Here is a 17,872-nt window from a genome sequence, read left to right as displayed (position 1 = left end):
GATCAAGCTTTTCCCTTTGAGAATAGGGAAGATTCAAACAAGAGGACATGACTTCAGAATTAAGGGACAGAAGTTTAGGGGTAACATGAGGGGGAACTTCTTTACTCAGAGAGTGGTAGCGGTGTGGAATGAGCTTCCAGTGGAAGTGGTGGCGGCAGGTTCGTTGGTATCATTTAAAAATAAATTGGATAGGCATATGGATGAGAAAGGAATGGAGGGTTATGGTATGAGTGCAGGCAGGTGGGACTAAGGGAAAAAAGTTGTTCGGCACGGACTTGTAGGGCCGAGATGGCCTGTTTCCGTGCTGTAATTGTTATATGGTTATATGGTTGTTATATAACCCTAATAGGCGATTACCTTTTCTTTCATTCAGACACAGAGGAGTCGTACTGTCTTAAAAAAAACAAGTCGGGTCATCGATTTGATATTGGTGCACTGCTCACCTTGTCGTCTTTGCAGCAAATGAGCTTGTCACAAGAAATACCATTGAGGTCCTGCTGTGTGTATTTTGGTGGCGAGAGGGCGATGAGGGAAGAGGTCAAAATTAATTGTAAATTATCCATGGGATAGTGTGGGATAGTGCTAGTGTACGGGGATCGCTGGTCAGCACGGACTCGGTGGGCCGAAGGGCCTGTTTCCGCAGTGTATCTCTAAACTAAACATGTACTGAGGTACAATGCAGGAAGGAACTGCAGATGCTAGTTTAAACTGAAGATCGACACAGAAAGCGGGAATAACTCAGCTGGTCAGACAGCATCTCTGGAGAAAAGGAAAAAGTGATGTTTCGGGCCGAGGCTGAAGAAGGGTCTCGACCCAAAACGTCACCTATTCCTTTTCCTGAGAGATGCTGTCTGACCCGCTGAGTTACTCCAGCTTTCTGTGTCTACCTACTGAGGTACAGTGCTTTGTTCTGCATGCTGTCCAATCGAATCGAATAATATTATACATAGTTTATTATACATAAATACAATCATGCCAAAATCAAGTACAATAGGTAGGGCAAAAGGAAAGATACCGAGTGTAGAATGTAAGTTTCTGCATTGCAACGCACCAGTTCCAGAGACAAATTCAGTAGAAATCAGTTCCTCCTATGTTTTGCTAAGGCTGAACAGTTTAATCCAAAAGCCTTCTTTTAGTCATTCAGCAGTTCTTGTCACTTGTTGATTGTTTTAGATTGAATGTGGCAATGCAAAACATTCTCCAGGGTGCCCTTTTTGTTGCATTTGGCTCATGGTCTGCATTCTTCTGTCAGATCGCCTGGACTCGTTGAACAGGAACAAATACTCAGCTGGCAAAGTCCAAATAAGGAAGACCACTTCTGTAAATTGTGCAATCACACAGTGAGTTAATTGGTTTGCACATTGGCCGGTAATTACTAATCCAATTCATACGTTGTACAGAGATTAGTTTGGACAAACGGTCTGATGAAGGGTCGCGAAGATTAGTGAATCTTTTAAACACTGTAACATTCCTGTATCAGATGTTGTGCTCTGCAATTTTACAGCACAGGATTATAGTTTTACTCCCAGATAGTTTCAGCAGCATTCCCTAGTTCAGAGTTTCCAATTTTTTGCCCTGCCCTTTGATAAATGTATTGTCAAATTCGTCATTCTTGAGAGCGTGGAGAGGCTTAAAAACGTTGCATTTCTTGTACCTGCTGAATCCAAGAATGCAAGTATAAATGACAAATTTTAGTGCTTTTTATTTGATCACTAAAAGCAGTCTTGATAGTACGATATTTCCCTTTAATTGTGAAAGATTCAATGAAAGATTATCAATTTAATAAGTGCCAGTTGAATGTTTTAGTTTTAGAGATACAGCATAGAAACTGGCCCTTCGGTCCACCAAGTCCACATTGACTAGCCCCCCATAAACTAGTTCTATTGTACACACTGGGGACAATTTTCAGAAGCCACAAAATTCCCAATGATGGAGAAATCCAGAACCAGGGGCCACCATCTTAGAATAAAGGAGAGGCCATTTATAACTGAGATGAGAAAACACGTTTTCACCCAGAGAGTTGGGAATTTGTGGAATTCTCTGCCACAGAAGGCAGTGGAGGCCAATTCACTGGATGAATTTAAGAGCTAGATAGAGCTCTAGGGGCTAACGGAATCAAGGGATATGTGGAGAAGGCAGGCACGGGTTACTGATTGTGGATGATCAGCCATGATCACAATTAATGGCGGTGCAGGCTAGCAGGGCCAAATGGCCTCCTCCTGCACCTATTTTGTATGTTTCTAAAGTACAAACATTACGGAGGGTTAAAAGCAGAGATCCAGGTGACATATTCATACTGCTGTTACAGAGACCCTGCTCAGACACAATGGTCTGAATGGCTTCCTTCCACATTGTAAACCTCTATATCGAATGCAGCTGTACAATTATTTGTTTAAACATGCTTGCTGTAATTAGATTGTACACTTGACAAAGAAAAATGGTCCTCTTTCGAAATGATAATATTTCCAGATCTGATAGCATGGGTGTCATTTCATTTAAAGTTTATCTCAATAATGTTCTTTGTGATTCAATTGATTAAAAGATACAGCATTGAAACTGGCCCTTCGGCCTACCATGTCCATGCCAACCATTGATCACCCAGTTCTCTGTGATCCCACTTTTGCATCCACTCCTGACACAATAGGGGCAATTCACAGAGGCCAATTAAGTTGCAAACCCACACATCTTTGGGATGTTCAGTGTTTCGAGATATAGCATGCAAACAGGCCCTTTGGCCCACTGAGTCCACGCCGATCTGCCTACACATTTATTTTGCTGAGTCCAATTATCCTACAAACCCGCACGTCTTTGGGATGTTGGAAGAAACTGAAGCACTCGGAGGAGGCTCACGCAGTCACGGGGAGAAAGTGCAAACTCCACACAGACAGCACCCGAGGTCTGAAACCCACCCGGGTTCTGGCACTGTGAGGCAGCAACTCTACCAGTTGTGCCACTGTACATAAATTAGAGTAAATGATGAATAGTCGGCTTTCAACTGTTTCAACAACTAAATCCACACTCTGAATATGGCTCAGCATCAGATCGCATTTCACCTGGGTTCCACAAGCAAAAGCTGGAACCAAGTAGAAAGGACCTTGGTATAGAACGACTCAAAGGTTCAATGGTGCTCTATTTGTCACAAATGCAACTGCACAGTGAATTTTTTTGTGCATATATTACAAATGCAGGCACCACCTTGTTTGGACACAATTCCAAAGTCCAGTCAGCCCGCGCACTCGATGTACTGGAGCAGTTGCCGTGGACCGACGTTCCTTGTCTGACCGTCTTTGTATCCCAGGGTCACCTCCTGCAGCCGACCTTGAAGGCGCTGGAGGCATTACCCCGGTTCACCCCCTGACCGGCCCCGGCTCCTCCCGTCAGATGTCTGCAGCAACTCCCAGCTCCGCGATCCGTCGAGACTTCGGGCAGGCGCACCAAATGTGTTTATGTGTCACAGAATTGAATGTACACCTTGAAACCAGAGACATACTAGACTAGAACATACTAGATTTTAGGTCTGAGGGCAGGAGCAATTAAAGTTGTAATAAGATGCGTTAGATATTTTCAAAATGAATAGATTTTTATTAATATAATTTCTCAAAGTCTATTCCCACAAGGGTCAACAAATAGGCATCATACCTTTAAGATAATTGAACTGAAAAATGCTGCATATCTTGCATTTATATAGTTTCAAATCAATGAAGCATTTTTAAAATGTAGTCATTGGTGTAATGCAGGAAACAGCCAACTCTTGCATACGCACAACTTGTTGGAAGAATTATCACAATGACACATAACCAGCTTTATTAATATAGATCGAGGATGAATATTTCCAGTACACCCATGAGAACGTCTCTGTTCTTCAAACTCTCACCAACAAATTTTTGGTATTAAGGCCAATCAGCCCATTAAGTCCGTGTTGGCTCCTAGCAGAACAATCCCATCAAGACTACTGGAGCTTTAGGGAGAGAAATCTAAGGGGCAACTTTTTTACTCCAAGGATACAGTATATGGAATGTGTATATGGAATAAACTACCAGAGGAGATAGTTGAGGCATGTACAACAAGAACACTTAAAAGACAGTTGGACGGGCAGGTAGATAGGAAGGATTTAGAGAGATATGGACTAAATGCTGGCAAATGGGACTGGCTCAGATGGTGCACCGAGGTTGGTATGGACGAGTTTAGCTGAAGAGGCTGTTTCCGTGCTATATCACTATGACTCTAACAGTCAAGGGTGTTCATTTGTCATATGTATCGCGCCAGAGCGATGAAATTCTTCCTTAGTGCAGCTTTACGGGCTCATTAAATGCTTCGACACAACAAATATACAGTAAATTATCAGTTGTACTTGGATAACCAGACCATAATAGTGGAAGCTAAAGTACATCAGTCCCATTATTCCACATATTTCTCTACAACTACTCTTTTCCCTGTTGCATGCTATTCAACTCCCATGGATTCCTTTGTTACTTGCCTACAATAAGGGAAAAAATCAGAAACCAATTACAAAGTCAATGGGACCTCAAGTTAATATCCTAATGGTGCAACACTCACACAGTAATAGTCTAAAGATTCACGTGGATTTAATCAGTTTGAAGGGAGAGATCAGGAAAATGTTTTGTTTTGTACCCACACAGAAAAATATCTCAATGTGTGAATATCAGCACCGACACTAGGGACGCTGTTCTGGGCAAATGGTAAAGCAACAGAAAAATCAGATTGCAAATATTTCTCTCTGCAGGCTTGATGGACCGAATGGTCCCCTGCAATGTGGAAGATGCTAGCAGACAATGAACCCTGATTGCTGGTCCTTATTACCCTAAACCCCCTTCCCAAAGCAAGTGTTAAGCTAGGAACTCGTGTAATAGTACACAGGCTTAACACTTAGGTTAATTCAAAATCTGCAACTTCTTTTCATTTGTGTTACAATTTAGAATCATAACGTCAAAGAGTTTTACTGTGTGGAAACATGCCCTTCGGCCCAACTTGCCCACACCGGCCAACATGTCCTATCTACACTAGTCCCACCAGCCTGCAGCAGTTACTTTGGTGTTTTTGGAATGGTGGAAGAGACACATGAGAGTGCCATGTTAATTGATATGACTTGGCCCACTCAATGTCACCCAATCTGCTACATTCACTGTCGCATTGCTAAAAAGGAAGATTCACTTTGACAGGAGCTAAGACGAGGATCCATTCATCTGAATTGAGTGTGGTTCACTTTACACATCATTCCTTTTTTTGCTGAGAATTTGCTTCACATATCTCAGCACCATCGTTTTCAGTGCAACAAAATGATGCTACTTCCATACGAGCAAGAATTCTGAGTGCTGCCAAACAATGAAAGCAAGCATATAGACTCCATATTTTTTCGCACTTTGGTCTTACTAACACTGTTTCAAAAAATTCCAATAGAGACTGCAATGTTGCACAATGCAGTTTAGAAAAGTGTTGACAGACTCCCCTGAGTAGCACCGTGCTGTTTCACAGACAGTCGACACTATCGAAACATTGCAGTTTAACTTCTTGCAGCTGCTGGCAGTCAGCCATGCAGCTATGACTTCATCAGCCATCTCTTAAAGGCACACACGCATACACCAAACACCACCAGCACTCTTCACACACGCATACACCAAACACCACCAGCACTCTTCCAGCTACTGGAGATTGCTGTTGCTTTGCAGGTGGCTGCTCCAATGGTACCTGATGGCAGGGACCATGCGCCAAGCTTCGATGAGGGGGAAGCAGGTTAATCATGATGCTTGTTCGAAGGAAATATTTGTGTTCATAAGTGAAAGGGGCAAAATTACGACATTCGGCCCATCAAGTCTACTCTGCCATTCAATTATGGCTGATCTACCTCTCCCTCTCAACCCCATTCTCCTGCCTTCTCCCCATAACCCCAGTCACCCGTACTAATCAAGAATCTATCAATCGCCACCTTAAAAATATCCATTGACATGGCCTCTACAGCCTTCTGTGGCAATGAATTCCACAGATTCACCATTCTCTGGCTCCTCGTGTATTCGAGGGAACCACCCAAACCAACAAGACCACTTTTACAGGTGATGTTGGCAGGACATTACCAAAAAGGTCTCCATTAGGTCAACATTAAATGTATTACCGCCCGATGTCACCAAAAAACATAATCGCACAAGGTTTTCTCTAATGAGCTAAAACTTAAGATTTCTTCATCACATTTACAGCCCTCTCCTTTACCTCCATTTAGATTCTGCCCACATTGCTCCTTACAATAGATTGACACACAAATAATGTAGGTGTCCCAACAGCCAGTGGAAGGTAGAGAAACAGATAAGTACATAGATTATGGAAAGATTTTAAAGCAACTAGGTTGTCGTATTGGGTGACTTTAACTTCCCCAAAATGGACACAAAATGCTCGCGTAACTCAGTGAGACAGGCAGCATCTCTGGAGCGATGGAATGGGCTCCAACATTTTGTGTCTATCTTCAGTTTAAACCAGCATCTGCAGTTCCTTTCTAACTTAATTTCCCCAATATTGACTAGGACTACCTTGGTGCAAGGAGCAAAATTCGTTAGGTGTATTCAAGAGGATTTTGTGATCATCCAACTATAGGAAGAACCATGTTGGACTTTGTATCGGGAAATGAGCCTGGTCAGATGACTAACGTTTCAGTGGGAGAGTATTTTGGAAACAGTGATCACAACTTCTTAAGATTTGAGATAGTTATGAATAAGGATACGTCTGGATCTTGGAGGAAATTACTAAATTGAGGGTGGGTAGATTGTAACCTAATTAGGCAGGAATTAGGGAGAGTAAACTGGGAGTAAGTGTAATTGGGTAAGTCATCATCTAATATGTGGGAGCTGTTTAAAGATCAGCTGATCAGAGTTCATGACCAACATGTTCTAGTAAAGAGGAGAGATAAGGATGGCAAGGCAAGTGAACTTTGGATGAGAAGAGGGGTTGTAAATTAAGTCAGTAAGAAAAAAAGGGAAGTATCTGTAAGGTACACAAAATTGCTGGAGGAATTCAATGTTGATGCCAAGGGGACCTTGCATCAACATTGAATTCTCCCAATTTGGCTAGCCCGTGCTGTCCCCTCCCCCCCTCCCCTTCCTTCACCCTCTAGCTGTCTCCTCCCATCCGCCCGCCCTCGGGCTCCTCCTCCTCCTCCCTTTGTCCTTCTTTCTTTCCCCACCCCCTATCAGTCTGAAGAAGGGTTTCGGCCCGAAACGTCGCCTATTTCCTTCGCTCCATAGATGCTGCTGCACCCGCTGAGTTCCTCCAGCAATTTTGTGTACCTTCGATATTCCAGCATCTGCAGTTCCCTTTTGAACACAAGTATCTGTAAGGTTTTTGAAGATGAAATCAGACAGGCACTTTGAGGAATGTAAAGAAAGCAGGAAAGAATTCAATCTTGGAATTTGGAGGGACAATATGGGTTATGAAATATCTTTTGCAAGTAGGATTCAAGAGAATCTCAAGACATTGTACATACATGAACAACAAAAGAGATATGGGTAGAGAAATTGCTTCAGTAAAAATTGTAAATTGTCCCTAGTGAGTAAGATAGTGCCAGTGATCGCTGGTCAATCACTGGTCAACTGACTCAGTGGGCCGAAGGCCCTGTTTCAGCGATTTATCTCTGGTCAAAAGTAAAGAATGATTAGTATGTCATTTGATGCACTGGACATAATGAGAGGGACCTCATCTACTCGTTCGAAAACACATTTAATTACAGTGTAAAACAAAGACCAAATATATGAAAATTGAAGACATGTGCTTTTTACTAACAGTTACAGGTCTCCAGTGTTTTCTCTCTTTTATTCACTTCTTTATTAACCTGTTCCCTGCCAAGTTTTGTTTTCACTATTGCCCATGACCCGAGTATACTCGGGGGTGGCGGCTCTGAACAGGTTCATCGTTGCACCCAAATGCATTGATCAGCACCTGGACAAAAGAATTTCAGTGCGTCATAATTGACCTTTCACTTAATGTCCTCATCCACTGTACTCTGGCCTGGGAGAGGCATCAGAAGCTATCAGCACACGATGAAGTGAAAACACAGCAATGTCCTCTGAGTGACTCGCACTGAGAGTGAGGAATACTTACACTTCTGGGCACGGCCATCATCGAAAGCTAGGGAGGGGCAGTTTCATTCCTGTTATACGTAATCAAATACGCCATTCTGACACTTCAATTCCTAGAATCACACAGTACAGAAACAGGTCCTTCGGCCCAGTTTGGCCTTGCCAACCAAGATGCCCCATCTACGCTAGCCCCACCTTTAAGTTTAGCTTAAGTGTAGAGATACAGTGTAGAAACAGGCCCTTCGGTCCACCGAGTCTGCATTGACCAGCGATCCCCCTACATGAAAGACATGACACAAAATGCTGGAGTAAGTTAGCGGGTCAGACATCATCACTGGTGAAACGGAATGGGTGTCGTTTCGGGTCGAGACCCTTCTTCAGGCCGAGAATCAAGGGAAAGGGAAAGGAGATATATAGACGACGATGTAGAGAGATATAGAACAAACGAGTGAAAGATATGCAAAAACGTAACGATGATAAAGGAAACAGCTGTTAGTGAGAATGAGTACAGAGACTCACAGAGTCGCAACAGTAATGAGACTCACCTACACTAGCTCTGTCCTACATACTAGGGACAATTTACAAAGGCCAATTAACTTACAAAACTTTGTGTGTTGGCAATGTGGAAGGAAAACGGAGCACCGGAGAAAACCCACGCAGTCACAGAGAGAACGTGCAAACTCCGTACAGACAGGTACAAAGCAGGGTCTCTGGTGCTGGTAAGGCAGCAACTCTACCACTGCAGCACTGTCTCGCACCTGACCCATATACCTCTAAGCCTTTCCTATCCATGTTCCTGTCCAAATGCCTTTCAAATGTTGTTTTAGTACCTGGCCCAACTACCACCTCTGGAAGCTCATTCCATATACTCATCGCCTTCCGTGTTAAAAGATTAAACCTACTGTATGTCCTCTGGTTCAGATCCTCTTACTCTGGGTAAAAGACTCTGAGTATTTGTGCTAACTATGCGCCTCAAAGAACAGGTTGATGTTTGAGTTACATAATGCTGGCATTTCATGTTGCCTTCACTGGGTGCTCCGGTTTCCTCCAAAGGCATACAGGTTTGTAGATAAATTAACTTTGGTAAGTTGTAAACAAAAAAATAGTCCGTAGTGTGTGTAGGTTAGTGTACGGGGTGATCGCTGGTTGGCGCAGACTCGGTGGGCCGAAGGGCCTGTTTCCATGCTATACCTCTAAAGTCAGAGACTCTGGGTTAGGTGTGGAGTGGTTCAGAGCCAGCCAATCCACCTCCAGAATCTCTACAGTCTCTACAATATCCTTCATCTCAAGAGATTTTTTTAAAGACTGGTGGCGCAGATCAAGCCTGCCTTTAACTCTGGTTTTCCCATCTTCCATTGAAAATTCAGCACCAGGAAATAACGTGGCCCAGTTGTTATGTCAAGATGGCGAACACTTGTGTTGCTACCACGCCTGTGCTCATGTCACGACCATGACCTATGAAATGATCTTCATGATGTGTCGAAGAGAGACACAAAATGCTGGTGTAACTCAGCAGGTCAGGCAGCAGCTCTGGATAGGAGACGTTTCAGGTCCAGACCCTTCTTCAAACTGATTGTAGGGAAAGGAACTGGAAGGAAGAAAAGATAAAAACAGAATAAAATGTTTAAAAAGGTATTTTGTTGCTTCTAGTTCCTCCCCCCTTCTTTCAGTATTGAAGAAGGGTCTTGACCGAAATGTCACCTCTTCCTTTACTCCAAAGATGCTGCCTGACCTGCTGAGTTACTCCAACATTTTGTGTCGATCTCCAGTGTAAACCAGCATCTGCAGTTCCTTCCTACACATATGGACACTGGAAGATGATATTGGTTTAGTAACTGCACCCAATAATCTGCTCCACTGCACATAATGGAATGCAAAATCATTGGCTGTGTTTAGAAGGTGCCTAATCCAACATTGTTCCTTTTGAGCGAAGATGAATTTCTGCCTCAAAAAACATCGGCAGGTTCTTCAATTTGCTGATTATCAACAATTGCAAAACCAATGTTTTTTTAAGGCTGTGCAAAATACTCCCATCGAACCTTCAGTCAAAGTGCAAAGCTCGAAAAATTTCCACTAATTTCATCGAGTTATTTATTGTTACCACCCATGTTTTTAACAGAGATTTACTGCAGATGCCGGCTTGTTATTAGAAAGAGAGAAATAAGCTGGCCCTCTATTCACTGGTCCCATGGTGGCTAAGGAGAATGATTTGATTGAAGTTTTCAAACTATTGCACCCCTCAGTAAATGGGTAGAGGGGTCTGAAGATGTGTCTTGACCCATAACGTCATCCATTCCTTCTCACCAGAGATGCTGCCTGTCCTGCTGAGTTACTCAGCATTTTGTGCCTATAAGTCATAAGCTCATGTGATAGGGGTAGAATTAGGCCATTTGGTCCATTTAGTCTACTCCGTCATTCAATCATGGCTGATCTATCTCTCCCTCCTAACCCCATTCTCCTGCTTTCTCTCCATAACCTCTGACACTTATACTAATCAAAATCCTATCCATCTCTGCATTAAAAATATCCACTGACTTGGCCTCCACAGCCTTCTGTGGCAAAGAATTCCACAGATTCACCACCCTCTGACCAAAGAAATGTCCCCTCATCTCGTTCCTAAATGAACGTCCTTTAATTATGAGACTATGGCCTCTAGTCCTAGACACTCCCACTAATGAAAGCATCCTCTCCACATTCACTCTATACAAGCCTTTCACTATTCTGTATGTTTCAATGAGGTCCCCCCTCATTCTTCTGAACTCCAGCGAGTACAGGCCCAGTGCAGACGAACTATAAGGAGAAGAACGATGGGGTAAACAAGGATGATGTTTTTTAAGTCTGAGATTTATTATGGCTAGAAAATCTCTATGAGAAAGATGATGAAGAAAAAAGAAAAACAAAGTGCTGGAGTAACTCAGTGGATCAGGCATCCCTGGAGAACATGGATAGGTGACATTTTGGGCCGGGACCCTTCTTCAGACTGATTCTATCATCAGTCGTGATTTTGAATAAGTTGAGATGATAAAAAAAAACTGGTTTTCAAATGACAACAAATTAGTTTTCAAAGGACAACAGAATATACAGATGCCAAATGAGCTATAAATTACCATAAATACTCACAAAGTGCTGGAGTAACGGGTCAGGCAGCTGGAGAAAAATGATTGGGTGACTTTGGGACCTTTCTTCAGACTTCCTCTGACCTGAAACATGAGTCTGAAGAAGGGCCCCGAACTGAAACGTCACCCATCCTTTTTCTCCAGAGATGCTGCCTGACCCACTGAGTTACTCCAGCACTTTGTGTCTATATTTGGTATAAACTAGCATCTGCAGTTCTTTGTTTCTATGTTTCTGTAAATTTCCACTCGTTGATCGGCCAATTGTTTCAAATCTATTTCACTGGCAATTCTTTATTCATTAGACTTTGGTCTGGACAAGTACTTTTTCTTTATCAGCATAGTTCTGGAGCAGGGAGTTGTAGCTGATCGTTGCAAGCTCGCTCAGGGCAAACATCGTCCCACTCATCGAGAACTGTTCCCCTGAGCAGTCCGCAAGGCTTTTCCTGCAAAGTTCTTGCTGATAAATAAACCATGTATGAAAGAAATCCTGGTCGATAATTCAAAACGAACATGAATTTCATCATTTTTAATATGTTTGTATCAGCAGCATTTTTATATTTTTAGTTAGGTTTCAAGATACAGCGCTGAAACAGGCCCTTCGGCCCACCGGGCTATGCCGAACTGTGATCCCTGTACACTAACACTATCCTACATACATTAAGGACAATTTCCAATTTTTACTGAAGCCAATTAACTAACAAACCTGAACGTCTTTGCAGTGTGGGAGGAAACCAGAGGACCCAGAGAAAACCCACGTGGTCACAGGGAGAATATATAAACTCCATACGGACAGCAGCCATTGTCAGAATCAAAATGGGTCTCTGGCGCTATAAGGCAGCAACTCTACCGCTACGCCACCTTGCTGCCTGGTATATTTCAGCTTCTGTATATTCATCTTGATCATTTGTTTGTTAGTTTTGGCATCAACTGAAAAATGCATTGGTGTACGTCTTACCACCTTTCAGAGCAGGCAAGAGAGTGTGGTGGGTATCGCACGTGTTCCTCAGTGGAAAGATCATGATCTATGCGATCTTTAGTCAATGTGTGTTATTGCCTGCTCGACAATGCTTCTGGTTCAAATGAAACCCAGTTCACTACTTAAATCGACTTGCCAAGTAATACCTGCCTAGTATTAGGCAAAATAACAATAGACTGAAGAATGGTCTCGACCCGAAACGTCATCCATTCCTTCTATCCAGAAATGCTGCTTGTCCTGCTGAGTTACTCCAGCATTTTGTGTCTATCTTCCGTGTAAACCAGCATCTGCAGTTCCTTCCTACACAGAAGAAATAATAATATCCATAGAGCTACCAAGAGCCAAATCAGTCATGTGATTGCTGAAATTGATTTTCAGCTTTGAAACATTCTTTGGCTTTTCCTGTCCAAGCCCCAATTGCTTCTTCTTCCTGCCACGTTTCCTTTCCCAACTCTTCAACCAAAGCCAGCAGGCAGCCTGCGTCTTTGTGGCAATTAGCTGGCTTCTGGGAAGTTGCAAGGTCAGAGTGCCAAGTCACTGAAGTTACGCTAATTTTAGAGGCGACGTGTGGCGTCAAAGTAATGTCTGGGAAGGAACTGCAGATGCTGGTTTAAACCGAAGACAGACACTAGAAGCTTAAGTAACTCATCAGGCCAGGCGGCATCTCTGGAGAAAAGGATTAGGTGACGTTTCAGGTTGAGATCCTTCTTCCAGTAATGTCCGTGTCCTTGCTTTCCACTCTGGCTCCTTGAGATACACTCATTTCCACACAGGCCCCCAATGCTACTGGCCACAAGTCAAGCTAAACTTTCTGCAAGCTGCAAAGAAAGAAGCTGCTTCATAACTGGGTTTAAACGTCACAAAATCAAAACATATGTGACTGAAGGAAGCTGGCTGTGGCTGTTCCGGGTAGAATGATTACAGACATCATGAATGGAAAAAATTGGGTTAACAAAACAACACTTGAGACAAACTCAACATGGCGAGTGATATTATGGAGTTATAGCCTTGAAGATGGTGGCTCGGTGGAGTCTGAAGAAGGGTCCCGGCCAGAAACGTTGTCTATCCATTCCCTCCTCAAATGCTGCCTGAGTTCCTCCAGCACTTCGTGCTTTGCTCAAGATTCCAGCATTTCCTTTATGTCACGGAGATGTCAATTGTTCTCTGACTAAGTGGCTGCCCAACAACATTTCCTGCCCCAGCTCCCTGCAGATGTGTCCTCAACTATAGGCAAGCAGCGAACACCTTTCATAACGTTAATGTCAAATTTTATGTTTGTTTAATATATGTGGTGCTCAGAATGAAAGGGTTAATATTTGTCTCTGATTGAAGCCATACCAACCTGATTCCCTGTACAATTCATATGAAGCAGAGTTCCGACCCGAAACGTCACCTAATCCTTTTCTCCAGAGATGCTGCCTCACCAGCATTTTGTGTCTATCTTTGGTATAAACCAGAATCTGCAGTTCCTTCCTGTATAACTTTATTCCCAAGTCACTGCTGAAAAGCATGCCTCACGATTGTGTTTAAAAAAGCGTCTGACGGAAAGTATTCTAACGTCTAACCCTTTCTCATTTCTCAACATATGATTCTGTTCTGAAGGCTAATGACTCAACAAACCTCCGATAATCAATGCCAGCTCTCCATTGGATGAAAACCATTTAATTCCCTTATAAGGAACAGCATATTTCTGCTTGGTGCGTTGGAAGTGTCCTTGGGACTGGAGGTGCCGTAGGAGATACAGAGAATTTAAATGGAGTTGCAGTATATCTTATCTGCTGTTACTCACAAGTCAAAGAACTGATATTCCTGGCAATAACTCTGTTCATTGTTTTGAAACCAGCGTTTTTTTTCCCTCCCCAACCCCTCCCCGACAATCAACCTTTACCATCTGAAGTAAAACAATAGCAGCAGTTGCTGAAAATTGTGAACAAAAGTAGGATATGCCAAGCACACGCGGCTGGACAAGCAGTATCTTTAAGAGAGACATGGAGTGAATGATTCATCTTAATGACCCTATGTCAGAACTCTTCCCTTTGACAATTTCGAGGGGAGTGTACCTGTCATCTTTCCAATACCTTGCCCACGATTCTCCCCTGGGCATCAATAAACTATTTGGCAATGTGTAGCAAGGAACTGCAGGTGCTGGTTTAAACCGAAGAAAGACACAAAAAGTTGGAGTAACTCAGTGGGACAGGCAGCATCCCTGGAGCGTCACCTATTCCTTTTTCTCCAGAGACGCTGTCTGACCCGCTGAGTTGCTCCAGCATTTTGTGTCTAACTACATGGCAATGGCGTATTGACAATCCAAAGGAGCATTGGCAATTGATGAGAGGAAATGGATTTGGTTGTTTTAGTTTAGTTTAGTTTCGAGATACAGGTTGGAAACAGGCCCTTCGGCCCACCGAGTCTGCACCAACCAGCGATCCCCATACACTAGCACTATCCTACATACCAAGTACAATTTACAATTTTTACCGAAGCAAATTAACCTGCAAACCATTACATCTTTACGTTGTGGGAGGAAATCGGAACACCCGGAGAAACGCACCATCTCCGTGCAGACATGTATGCGTAGACAGGGTCAAACTCACGTCTGTGGTGCTGTAAGGCAGCAACTCTAACGCTGCACCACCGAGCCGCCCTTGATTAGTGATCAGTGATGAGATCCCTGATAACGTTCTCTTGTTTGAACTCAGTGGCCATGTACATCCACCAGAGATCGTAGAACAGTATAGTGCAGGAACAAGCCCTACAGCCCACAATCTCTGTGCTTGGATGAGGAATAGAAACTGTAACCTTTTGGTCCGGTCAGCTGAAATAGTGTGCCAATTGTAGGTCTTTTTGAATTCGCAGCAGTAGAGTTGCTGCCTTACAGCGCCAGTGACCCAGGTTTGACCCTCACTAAGGGAGGTTCTGTCTGTGCAGAGTCTATATGTTCTCCCTATGACCTGCATGGGATTTCTCCAGGAAGCACCGGTTTCCTCCCACACTCCAAAGGCATACAGGTTTGTAGGTTATTTGGCTTAGTATAAATGTAAATTGTCCCTAGTGTGTGTAGGATAGTGTTAGTGTGCGGGGATGACTGGTCGGCACGGATTCGGTGGGCCAAAGGGCTTGTTTCCACGCTGTATCTCTAAACTAAACTAAACTAACCCAATTGATTGTACACAAAATTGCTGGGGAAACTCAGCGGGTGCAGCAGCATCTATGGAGCGAAGGAAATAGGCGACGTTTCGGGCCGAAACCCTTCTTCAGACCCAATTGATTGATTGGAAGATATGACATGGAAAAGTCTATGCAGGCTATCACCCATTCACAGTAGTTCCATGATATCCCACTTTGGCATCCACTTCCTATACACTAGCAGTAATTCACAAAGGCCAATTAACCTACAAACAATCACGTTTCTGCAATGTGGGAGGAAACCCGAGTACCTCAAGGAAACCCACACAGTCATAGGAAGAACGTGCCAATTCTAATTCTAATATTAAAATCGCACGACTTTACCTATAATTGAGATTCATCATCAAACCACAAATGCCACATTCCAAGATGTTATAAATAAGGAAAGGAAGTCACGTTTGCAAAAGTTAAAAATAGATTAACTTCAATTGTCGAGAGGGATTTGGCATGGTGCCATCAATTCATAAACTTCCCTTCCTAACGCTGTTGGTCTTTACAATTTATTTCGTACATTTTCCTGTTGGAAATATCAGGAACAAGAGGATCTTAAAGGTGCAGGCCAGATAACTAACTGTACACTGTGACTGTGCCTCTTGTCCAAGAATTCCCTCGGCTGGTGCCTTTAACTTTCACCCAGTCTTTAAAAAAAATGAACTTCAGACATATTTCAGATCATCAAAAAGTGATTTTACATTAAAAAATAAAAATGAACTGCAGATGCTGGTTGATAGTTTAGTTTAGTTAATTGTAATGTGTACCAAGGTGCAGTGAAAAACTTTTGTTGCATGCTAACCAGTCCAAAATTGATTGTAGGAGGGGTAGGTGGAACTAGAACCAAGAAAAGATAAAAAACAAAGGTACACAAAAATGCTGGAGAAACTCAGCGGGTGCAGCAGCATCCATGGATGCTGCTGCACCCGCTGAGTTTCTCCAGCATTTTTGTGTACCTTAGATTTTCCAGCATCTGCAGTTCCTTCTTAAACAAAGATATAAACAAGGTTTCCTCCTTCATCCCTTAGGTTTTTTTAAATTTCAAGTTCCTCCCCTCTACAATCAGTCTGAAGAAGGGTCCTGACCCGAAACAACACCTATCCCTTTTCTCCAGAGATGCTGCCTGACCCATTGAGTTACTCCAACATTTTGTGTCTATTGTAGTGATTTCACATGGTTCCTATGACCCAGAGCTAGAAATTTTAATGCATCTACAAATCTGAAAAAATGCCTCATCAGCACAATTAAATGTTTAATTGATTTGTATACACAGCCAGCAAAACTGCATGACCTTAAAAGGGAAGGTCAGTTGACACGATATCATATGGTAGATAATCCTTCACAATACAAGAGCAGATCCTTCATCTTACACAATGAACAACTCCAACAGAAACCTGTTCATGATCTCTTAAACATTCAGAGTTACATTGTTATCATCAAAGCTTATTGAGGTGTCACAAAAATGCCTTTGAAAAATGATTTTGTTTTACATTTTAGACTTTTACAGCATGGTAACAGACCCTTCAGCCCACTGAGTCTGCGCCAACAGCGATCACCCCGTACACTAGCGCTATCATGCACACTAGGGACAAATTACAATTTACAGAAGTCAGTTAACCTGCAAAGTTTAAGAAAGTAGTGTAGATGGGACATGTTGGCCAGTTTGGGCAAGTTGGGCCGAAGGGCCTGTTTCCACACCATATGGCTCTATGACTATAATTTTGTAAGCTGTCCATTTCAATAGCTGTCGCCAAATGAAGTTGCTTGAGGTAGCAGAACAAATGACATTCAACAGTCTTTGTGCTGAGGTTGAATCAGAAAGGAGGGGACTATTATTTTTTTAAAATCTATGCCGTATCCACAATATTTCAGTCGAGAAAAGATTTTGAAAAGCCTCCTATTTAAACTGGCTGTGTTGCAACTTACGGAAATGGGTGATGTATTTATTTTATGCGGCTTCCAAATAGTTGAGTGGCTGACAAACAATAAAACGCATTTGTATCGCCATGGCGACAAGGATAACAAACAACATCATCCGTGGCTGCTGGTGCAAGCCTTGTTCTACACAGCGATATAGTCACCCTTCAGGAAGCAGGCAAGTTAAGAGTTTCCAAGACTTTTTTTCCAAATATAGTCAAATCCAGACCTTCAAGGCATTTGAGCTGACTCCACCCTATTGTTATTGCAAGTAAAACATCACCACCATTTATTCTGATTCGATTAAAGCTTTTTTAGCTCTTTTTCAGTCTTTCTATTTAAAGCAAACTATTTTTGGAAAATTCAAAGACTTTTAGTAAGATTTTCCATTTTGTAAACGTGTGCTAGCTGCTGTGAAGGTTGCACAATAGGAACTTTGCCTCCATCTTGTCAGGGGCAATACCATTCGCGGAATTAGAATGTGGGAGTACAAGGCGAGACTATTCAGCCCATCTCTGCAAACCTATCTCAGAATGTTCCATTTAGACCAATTCTCCTTCCCCATAGTCTAGCCAATTTTCCTTCCTCAGTTTTAATTTTGTTCCCGT

Source organism: Amblyraja radiata, chromosome 26 (assembly GCF_010909765.2).
Source record: "Amblyraja radiata isolate CabotCenter1 chromosome 26, sAmbRad1.1.pri, whole genome shotgun sequence".
Taxonomy (NCBI): Eukaryota; Metazoa; Chordata; class Chondrichthyes; order Rajiformes; family Rajidae; genus Amblyraja; species Amblyraja radiata.
The sequence above is the reverse complement of the archived record's forward strand: the minus strand, read 5'-3'. Positions refer to the sequence as shown.